General features: G+C 52.6%; 1 pseudogene; it reads right to left on the bottom strand.

The window, feature by feature from the left end:
- Nucleotides 1–3244: 3244 nt before the first annotated feature.
- LOC123929339 lies at nt 3245–9016 on the bottom strand (annotated as a pseudogene).
- Between the last annotated feature and the right edge of the window lie 1824 nt (nt 9017–10840).

Here is a 10840-nt window from a genome sequence, read left to right on the forward strand (position 1 = left end):
CTGCTTTATTCCTCTTTGGCTTTAGGGTCTCTGTGAGGCTTAAAAACACCTGGGAGACTTTTGTTTTGTGAAACTCTCAAGAGTCTGAAGAAAAGAGGGATGTCCAAGTAGGGTTACAAACATTCTGGGCTATTTGAGAGTGGGAAGAGGTAAGTTCTTGACTTGGGTCCCAGTGTTAGCCTGGAGGATGAAGAGTTCCCCGGCCTGCCTGCACCTGGAGCCTCAGGTGTCCCTACTCTCTGACAGTGTCCCCATGGGCACCAGCTTATCTAGGACACTGGGACAGACCCCTGCTCTGTGTGCTCACAGCTCGTGGACGTGCTCAGGAATCAACTTTTGGATATGCAAGTGGTCATAGGGCATAATTAATTGGTCTAGGAAATTGATTCCTGAATCACAAAGTTAATTCCCTCGTGTTTAGTTCGAATAAGACACATGCAGAAATAGCAGGATGAACATTTAAGTCAGGGCAGCCCTATGATTGTATTGATAGTTCAATTTAGACAATATGTTAAAGACGACAATTGATGCTGCTAACGGGAGGCCAGGCAAGAGCCAAGGGCAGACTTCTCTCCTTGCGCTGCAAGATAGACCCTCCCATCCCAACCTCCTGCCCATTTCTGCCCATCTTCTTGGTCCTCGCCCCTCTGCCTCCTTGTTTCCCATCCCCTCAGCCACCTTCCCTTAGACCTTGCTGGCACGGATCCCAGGGAGTCCTTGAAAGAGCTGCTTCCCTCACTCCTGGGCAATAAGGGGAAGCATCGCCAGGTGTCACCATACCAAGTTCCATGTCAGCTGACCGTGGTCGGGAGGGGGCACTGGATCTATCGACCTCTTCCAGGGAGTATGAATTTCAGAAGAGCCATGTGGGCACTGCTTCTCAATAAAGCTGAGGCCCTGGGCTAGAGTCAGAGATGTCCTGTCTTTCTACCTGGTTCTATACCCTCCCCGGGGCACAGGTGATGAGGGTCCTGACTTATTCTAGTCTGAACTACCCTTTGGGCTCCGGACCCCTGGTTGCATCTCGAGCTCTGGACCTGTGAATGTCTGGGTCCACCTCTAGTTGAGCCCAAGGGAGACAGCTCAAGCTGGTGAGCAGCATGGTGCTTGCGGAGGGAAGCCGACTGTAGGGCTGAGCCGGAGGAGGAAAGGTCATCTAGGTCAACCAGACCCAGGATACAGTGGGTCTAGTTCTAACGCCTGGGGTGGCCAGGATCAGAGTATTTGAATCATCCCAGCGGACCTAACAGCAGAGAAGCAATCCTGTTAGAGAATTCTTTTTAAGTACTTGAAGAAGGGGCTGCCCACAAGTTTGCGAAATGGTCACGATCGCCATCTATTGGTGGCTTGAAGAACTGCCACAAGTGTGCTCTGGGTATTACCTTCATCCTCATCCTGGAGGTTGGGGACTAGAAATGCCTTTTGTGCAAAACATAAGAGACTCTTGAGCATAGGAAACAAACTGAGGTTTGCTGAACGAGGTGGGTTGGGGGGATGGGGTAACTGGGTGATGGACATTACGGAGGGCACGTGATGTAATGAGACCTGGGTGTGATGTAAGACTGATGACTTACTAACTCCTACCTCTGAATCTCAAATACAGTATATGTTAATGAACTGAACTTAAGTTCAAAAGCTAAAAAACAGAACTGTCTTTTGTAGTCGAGTATCAAGGCCTGTCATGATCCCTCCAGATCCTTCCAGATAGAGGGCCAGAGCTCATGGAAATTCTGGAACCCCATGGAAGAAAGGATATTTGGTTTTCAGACAGATAGATGAGAGCTCAGGTTTACGGAGAAAGGCCTTTAAATTATATACATTTTCTTTGATTTCCGACATCAGCCTTTTGTCATTTGGGGCATCCATATCCAGGACATATTTGGTTATGCTTGTACCTAATCATTTCATTTTCTTTGGAGTAAGTGTAAATGGAATGCATGTTATTTCAGGTTTCCATAAGTTCACTTGTTAGTATATGGACATGTGATTGACTGATGTGTGTTCATCTTGTATCCCATGACCTGCTGAACTCACCTCTTAGTTCTGTGAGGTGTGGTAGATTGCTTGAGATTTTCTACATAGACAATTATGTCATCTGCAAACAGGGTCAGCTTTATTCTTCTTCTCCATTCTCCATGCCCTTATTTCTTTATCTGACCTACTGCAATGGCCAGAATTGCCATGGCTAAGATGACTATATGGTGAGAGTGGGCATCTCTGCCTTGCTCAGGATCTTACAGGGAAAACTCAGTTTTTGATCACTAACAATAATGTCAGCTGTATTTTTCCTTTAGATGATCTTCATCAAGTCGAGGAAATGCCTTCTTATTCCTTCTTAAAGTTAAGAGATTCCTTCTTGAAAATACTCATATTTTTATGTTTCTTTTTGATCATGAGTGGGTATTAGAGTTGGTCATACACTTTTCCAGCATCATTTGATATGATCCTGTGATTTTTCTCCTCCTTACTTTGGTATGGTGGATTACAGTGATTCAGTTTTCAACGTTGAACCAGCCTTCTCTACCTGGAACAAACCTCACTCCATCACGGTGCATAATTCTTTGCTGGATTCCATCTGCTTGCCTTGCCTATCCATCTACCTTACCCCCAGAGTCCCGCCCACTGGCCTCTCAGGACCCTCCCCTGGCCTGAGCTTTGCCTTTGTTCAGACCTTCTACCTTCCCTCCCTCAACTGCCTGAGGCTCTCACCCAACAGGAGACAAATCATGAGAGAATATGGATTCTGGGAAACAAACCTAGGGTTTTCGAGGGAATGTGGGTGGGGGAATGGAGTAGCTGTGTGGTGGGTATTAACGAGGGCACGCGTTGTGATGAGCACTGGGTGCTCTATGCAACTAAGGAGTCACTGAGCATTACAGCGAAAACTAATGATGTGCTTGCTCTACAGTGGTTAACTGAACCATCATCATCATCCTCATCATCATCATCATAATGAAAGAGTCTACTCCTGTCCTCTGTCACCCCATTCATTGAACTCTCATCCATTCCTCCTTATGACACTTCTTCTTATAAAACAATATTCTTTATTGAGTTTTCAAAAGCACCCATTAGCATAGAAAGGCCTTGTTTTGTTGATTGCTTTCTTCCCAGCACCTAGAAATAAGTGTGGTGCCACAGGGGTTCTTGGTGAATATTTGGTGAGTGGTTGTAGAAAGGAAGGAATGTTGCGTTGAGAGCCTGCACTGGGCGTTCTCAAGAGGACAAGGTCATTGAAAAGCAGGCCTTCCCTCACCTCGGGCTCTCTGGTCACCTGGGCTGTGCTTGGTGCTCTCTGCTCGAGAGTTAGGAGTCCTAGGGCGTCCCTCCCCCATTCTCCCCAGCAAAACGCCACGCACATCGACTTGTGTGTGTGATGGATCTCATTGCTTCTTCAAGTATTGAATGATTTGTTTGTTACCAGTTTTTGGCAATAAGGGGAGAGGAGACAGGTCTGGGGCCAGAAGTTCTTCCTCTTCTAGTCTAAGTGGTGTTGTCCCTGGACAGGATATGGATGGGCAAAGAAGGCTGAAGGTTGTCTTCATCAGGCTGACTCTGGTGCCCACAAATTGCCCACTGAGGCCTGTTGACCCAGAGCACGGCACTGAGCATCATCAGAAACAGGGGCACCTTCAGCAGAATGAGGAGCAGGAAGTGGACGCTGCCGAGCAGGGACCTGTAGGAGGGACACGGTGACTGGCAGGAGTTTCCTCCTGGACACGAGGCCCAGGCTCTGCCCCCACCTGCCTTTGTGCTCAAGTCCTGTGGCCTCAGAAATCAATATCAGCCTCAAGGCTGCATGGACCAGCACCGAGGGCCCCAGTCTCCTGTCGTCCCGTCAAGACTTAACCTTGAGCATCAGGACACAGCAGACACATGAGGATGTGGTGGTGAGGAATGGAGAAAAAGGGAGAAGAGGACACCCAGGAGGCTCTGGCTCCCAGAAACAGCTCTCTGAACCCACAACCCTCAATACTCACTTCCTCCTGCGGGGACAGATTTTGAGGGCGAAATGCTCCCTTATAAAAGCTCTCCTCTCTCAACTAGTCTGGACTCAACTTCAATATGATTGTTGGAGAAGCTCTTCTGCTGAAACTGCTCAATAACCTCCATCAGCGTCCAGGAGTGAGCACCCCAAGCTCAGCTCATGGCCAGTCCCCTCACCTGCCCATCCTAGTAACTGTCCCCATGCCAGCTCCTCACAAGTGCTGTGTCCCCTCCCCACACGGGACCTTTCTAGAAGCTCTCCACCTCGCCAGACCCTCGCCTGGCTCTCAGCCTGTGGTTTGGCTGAGGTCCTCACCAAGGTCACACTGGGACCCTCTTGCACACCCACTTGGCACCCTGGCTCATATCCTCTTTCCCCATTTGAACGCCGGGCCAGCTGTGGACAGTCTTGGACCGGCCAGTGGTTTCCCCCTCCAGCTCCTCACCTCTTTGCCTGAGGACTCTCTTTAGCTATAGGAGAGCTCAGCTTGCTGAGCACAACGCGCCGCATATGGCACAGAATCCATGTCCCCAGGAGGGCCCGTCTGCCTGCCATACTCTTTCTCCGGATGAGGGGCCTTCCCTCATCTCTCTGTGAGAATATAAGAAGGCTCTTTGCCTACAGTACTCTCTCTAGATCAGGGGACTTCCCTCATTTTCTCTGAGAAACAGGAAGCCCCACCATCTTCTCCATCATGAGGACAGATGGATGTTGATCACTGCCTCAGCTTCCTCATGGCTCGGCGGGACAGACTGGGGGGCATCCTACACAGCACATCCGAGGATGCCCAGTGACGGAGCCCAGCTGCCCTGTGATAGCTCCTCCATCAAAGCACACTTCATTGGCTTTACCCACCTCCTTGATCCCTTCCTCTGCTTCCTGGGATCCCCATTCCATAAACTAATTGCACCTAAGTCCTTGTCTCTCCATCTGATTTGAGGAAATCCAAACCCAAACAGACTCTTTGTCATTTGTTTTCAGTGAATCTGGATTCCCTTCATCATGCCCACTGTCTTCCCACGCACACCATCTTCCTATGAATTAATGGGCAGTTGGTGTTACTGGCTTTATCAGGCTGATGCCCCCTCCCATCAGATCCCCTCTGAGGCCTGTTCCCTCAGAGGATAGCACTAAGCATGTTCAGGACCAGGGGCACCTCCAGGAAGACCAGGAAGGAGAGGAAAGTAGATGCTGCTCAGTAGGGACCTGTGGGGGACACGGTGACAGGCAGTGAGCCCCATCTTCAGGGAAATGCCCTGGTACCCTCCACTTTCCTTCTGTCCCTGTGCTCATGTCCTGAGGCCCCAGGAGTCCAGAAGGAAATCAGGTCCACGTTGGTCCATGTCCTGGGACACCCCATCATTAGACCACTTCTGTGACCTTCAGGCTAACAATTGCCCTTGAGACATGATGTGGACATGGAGAAGGCCTGGCTATTGGAGTGACATTAGGAGACCCCAGGAAGCAGGCAGGACCTGGCCCAGGAAAAAAGTTCTATCGAATCCCTCCCCATGGGCAGTGACCCTGTCTACGGACTAGAAATCAGTGCTGGGTTGCTTGTCTAATGTCTGCTCTCCCATAACCAGTAGTTCCCAGGAGGGAATGAAGTGTTTGCTTTAGTCCCAGGGTCCATCTGGCACCTGTGTGGTCCCTCCAAACCTTAGCCTTGAGATTCAGAGGTTAATGATGGAGGGAATGAATGACCCCACTCACCTCTCCTCTCCCTCTGTGGCCTGGTCTGCAATAGGATGACTCTCCAGTGAGGGCCTGGGAGGGAGCAGGGAAGAGAGCCCAGGGGACCCCAGAGCACCTGGCCTGGGCGACGTCCTGAAGGCCCCCTTTGCACAACACTGGCACTTGTCTTCCCTTTTCCTGGAGCCGGATTTCTGCAGATACCTGAGTGCCGGCTCCCCCAATCCTACAGGTCTCCAGGGAAATGTCCTCTCACTGGCCAGGACTCCCTGATCATTGTGTATGGAAGGGCATTCCCACCCCCATCACTCTGCTGCACATGCTCTCCCTGACCCATCTGTTCTCAGGTTGAGTTGTCCACTGTGTGAATTTCCCAGCTTTTTCAGAGCAGGACTGTGTCTCGGTGGCCCAGGGTTGTGTCTCTAGAAGTGCGCCCCGGCACATGGTAGGACTTCCACCGTTAGGTGTGGAATTGGTAAATAAAGCAGGACGGAGGCCACGACAGTCACACCCACACAGCTCTGTCCTCCATGTTCCCCAGAAATCACCCAGGTGTCAAAGGTCTCCAGCTGCTAGTCCCTTACCCAGGATGTTGGCTGGAAGTGGAGGACTCCTGCTGGGTCGCAGTGTCCCATGTGGGAGCTGGCAGTGTCCTGTGAAGACCTGGAGCACTGGGGGGCCTCACAGAGCTGGGGGTTGCAGTGCTGGCTGCGGGGGGGAGAGCACAAGTCAGTCCTGCTGTCCTCCCCCAGGGTCTCCCATTCTCTGTCACCTGTTGCCTCCGACTCACATAGTCCTGGTCCCTCAGGCCATTTCGACAGGTGTCTGGGCGCCACATCTGCCCACAGCCACACCTAGTCCTGCCTCGAACTTCAGGCTCCCTGGTCCCCTCTGCAGGTGCACCTTGGCCAGGTGGGGAATTTCAGAGGCAGAACATCCTCCCAACAGAGCATGGGACAGTGTGTGGAAGGAGCTCAGGGCTCTGGGCTCAGGCACCCTACCCCTGGTTTCCCCTGGCAGAGGATGGGCTGAGTTTCCTCTGTAGAGATTGATCCAAAGCTGGGGCCGGGGGCCGGGTCCTCAGGCAGGGCTGATGTCTGGAGTGAGGACCATGAAACAGGGCGCTCAGCAGAGTGCACACTGAATGATGGGTCCTGCGCTCAGTGCACTCAGGCCCCGAACTCTCAGCCAGAACTGTGAACATGGGTGGCCACAGGACAGAAGGATAGACAGAAAGAAAGATCTAGTGAGACAGACACAGACCCAGGGCACTACACAGAAAGTTCCCTGTTCTGAGACCAGCTGAACAATGGTCTTTCTCTTCCAGGCGGTGGTGTCCGAGGACACTCAGCTCCTCACTGTTAAATAGGAACCCACAAGGGGCCTGGAAGGGTAATGCCCCATGTGAGAGAGATGAAGAGTTACAAGAAGGACAACACCACAGGGGAATCAGGGACATGAGAAATAAGAACACAAGGTAGAAACCTAAACACTTAGAAGGATGAACTCCAGGAGGTTCTCAGGAAACAAAATCAGGGCTCTAGAAAGGAAGAATTCTTTGCAGCACATGGAAATATGTTTGGGGCCATAGGACCTGAGAACCCATTTTTCTCCTTTGTCTGGGGGGAGCTTTCAGGTTTTTTTCTGGGTTTCCTGGGACAAGTTGCCAGAGGAGGCTGGGGAGGGTCAGGGGGGAGGGGCAGGCTGTTCCCCAAATGCTCACAGAAGCCCCACATCATGGTCTGGGGCTCCTTCTTGGGCCCCTGTCGAGGTTGTTGCAGACTCCCAGGATTACAGCTGTGAGGCTGGTGCTCAGGAGCCATCCAGGACACAGTGATGTCCTGTTAGAGCCCCGGGGTCCTGGGCAGCCAGTAAGGGAGAGGAACCAGTGCCCTAAGGTCCCGTTCCCTATTGGGAGGACAGAGAGACGTCCAGGAAGAGGCTCAGGACACCTTCAGCGAGGACAGGACCCTTGGCAGGACAGGAAGGCAGACAGTTGTCCCCAGACTAGGGCCATTCGCACGGCCCACGCTGGGAGAGCTTTAGGTGTGAGAGTGTGTCAGGGCGGGGCACGCGGAGGTCAGCCAGAGGTGTGCATGTGCTTGTGTGAGTGTACAAACAACACAACACCTGCACACAGACCTAGACACACATGGACATACACACAGACACAACACGCCTACGCATACGCACAACCATGGACACACCCCTGGTGTCCTGCGTCACCCACTGCATCCTCACCCCGCTGTTCTACCCCACGTCCCCCCGCGTTCCTGCTGGGGTCGGGATGATCAGTCCCAGTCTCAGGCAGCCCTGGTGCTGGTGTGGGGGCAGGGGTGTGCACAGCTCACCTGGATCCACAGACAACACAACTGGGAAGGTGAGGTCGAGCAAATATCCTTGGAGGACTGATGTATCGATCCCGCACTGGTATGTCCCGGCATCATCCTCTGTGAGGCTCTACAAGGTCACTGTGAAGGTGAGGTTTGCAGGATGGTCCCTGATGGACACACGGCCCTTCCTCACTTCTCTGTCTGCCCTTTTGGTCTTTACCATAGTCCACACACATGGGCTCCTGCACCAGTACTTGGCATTCTCTCTGAATTCCTCCTCGTACTGACATTTCACGCTCACGGATCCCCCCACGGTGCCCATCACGGAGATGGGGACACGCAGAGACCAACAACCTGGAAAACACAGCCGAGTGTGACCCCTTACCACATTGGCCTGGGTCAAGGGGATCTGAGGTCAAGTTGACTGTTGAGTCCCTGAAGGGCCCTCAGGGTCTGGAGGAGGCCTTGGCAGGAGACAGGCCTTTCCTGAGACCAGAGGGAATGGCTGTAGCTCCCTACTCACAGCGTGGCACAAGGAGAGTGTGTCCTTGGTGTGTGTGCATGTGTGTGTGTGTGTGTGATGCACGGAGACATCATTTCTGACTGTGACTCTACAGTAATGCTGGTCACTGGCCTCCCCTCTTGTCAGGGCCGCTCTTTCTGGCACAGAGGACACGACTCACCCGCTGATGCACTGAATCCTCCTGGTCACTGCTGAGGAAGTGCTGGTCGATCTGAGAATCTTCTCTGCTCTCCGTCCTCCCACCCACATCCTCCTCCTCCCCTTGGGCTGCCTCACACCCTCGTCCCCCTGTCTCCCTCCTTCCCACTCAGGGCAGACTTCCCTGCCCAGCTCAGCCCCGCTCACCTGGGAACTGCAGAAGGAGCAGCGCTGCAGGCAGCCACGGCCTCCCGTCCTCTGGGGTCATGTCTGCAGCACAGACGTCACCCACAGCAATGCCAGGCTCCTGGCGGGGGACAATTTCAAGCCTCCTCACAGAGGGTCCTCTCTGCAGGGCCCACTTCTGCTTTCCGGGGCCGCTTTGCTTCCTCGTCCTGCCTGTGCTTGTTCTCACAATCTTCTTCCACGCCGACTCAAGCTGGTTGGGGTGCAGGAAACTGCGGGACAGAAGCAGAAAGGGCTGAGGCAGAATCCTGGACCTGGTGCCCCAGACCCACTCAATCCCGATGACAAGACAGCTCCTGGTCCAGGACTGGACTGGGATTGCCGACCCCTTCCGCAGCCAATATCTGCTCCTCTCACCATCCATACGTGCCCCTTACAGTGGAGCAACACTGTGAGCATTTCCTCTGGGGAATGTCCCCACCCCTATGACATGTCATTTCCTTTTGGTCAGGAGAGATCATGTCTGGGGTGGAGCTCCCAACTGCCCATCCTCTCAGGCATCAGTGGTGACCACAGTGGTGTTAGGAGCCCCCAGCCTGCAGCTCTGAGCAGCCACAGTCCCCATGCGACCCCTGCTCACCTTGGCCACACAAGTTGGAACTGTGACCTCTGATGCCTTCAAAGATTCCAACTGGGTGCTGGGTTTCTAACCAGGGTACAAATCCCCAGACTTTCTTCCTTCCTGTGTGTTTTCCTGTTCTGAAAAATGGACATGGAACGGCCATCACCAACCCCGTGCGCACCTCACTTTGACTCTTTCTTCTTTGCAAAGTCCACTCTACTGTGACTCTCGGGGCAGAGGACTGACAACAGACAAGAAAGTCCGGAGATTTAAGGAGCTGGTGGTACGTTGGGGACATGTGATGCTGAGACTGGGCTTCTCCTCTCCATCCAGTGGTACAAAGGGCCGTTGTGTATCAAGAGGGTGGTCTGACAAAGCACTGACTGCCGGTGTCCATTTTGGGTTCACATGATGACCAGGGGCCTCTACAAGGTGTAGAGTTGGGGGATGGTCCTTGCCGGGAGGTGGGGAGGTGGGTCTGTCCTAACTCAGGGTGGCTAATTCTCATGACATGATGGGTTTGGTGTGAGTTTACACTGGAAATGGTAGGGAGGCAGGTCATGGTGCAGGACCCAACATCTTGCCTGGGTTATGCCAACTCCTCAAGCTTGTCATGCTCAATCACATCTATCGATTTCCCCCTAAACACTCTCTGCCCAGATCTGCTCCTCCCCCACACTATCTTATCCCAATCTAAGGCCACAATATTCCCAGAGTTATTGCAGTCAGATCCGTTACCAAATATTCGTCTCTCTGCCCCTCCCCATTAATATTTCTTCTAGCATCTCCATCTCCCATAGCCTCTCTTCCTCCTGGCATTACAGCAATCCTCTCTCCTCTCAGGACAATGGTGACATCCCTATTCCTCCCAGTCCCCTCGTGCCTTGTCCTCCGTCCTTCCACTCATTACCAAGAGAGCTCTTCAATAATACTCAGGAGTAGCCAGTACACTCTTTGTCCCAACACTACAATTCCCCACCCAGTCTCTGCCCTTGCTTGGTTTACATGGTCTGTGGCCCAGCCACTGCTGGGTTCTGCATTTCTATCTTGCTCCCCTTTGCCAATGTGCTCAATGCTCTAGCCACAGAGCCCACCCATCCCCAGGGACTTAGCATCTGTTTGTCCCTCTCCTTGGATCCTCTTTCCACCTTTTCTCACTGCTTCTTCCATCTTACGTTATAGATTTCACCTTGGACCTACTCCCTTAGAAAGGCTTCCCCGATCACTCTTCCTAGGGTCACGCTGTTGTCTCAATCACAAACCCGTGTTTGATTCCTCCATCGTTCACCAAAGCTTGTACGTAAGTTTCCTTGGGTGGTTCTGTGAATCTCCCCCACTGGGATAGAGCTCATATCATAGCA

Source organism: Meles meles, chromosome 18 (assembly GCF_922984935.1).
Source record: "Meles meles chromosome 18, mMelMel3.1 paternal haplotype, whole genome shotgun sequence".
In the NCBI taxonomy this organism is placed as follows: Eukaryota; Metazoa; Chordata; class Mammalia; order Carnivora; family Mustelidae; genus Meles; species Meles meles.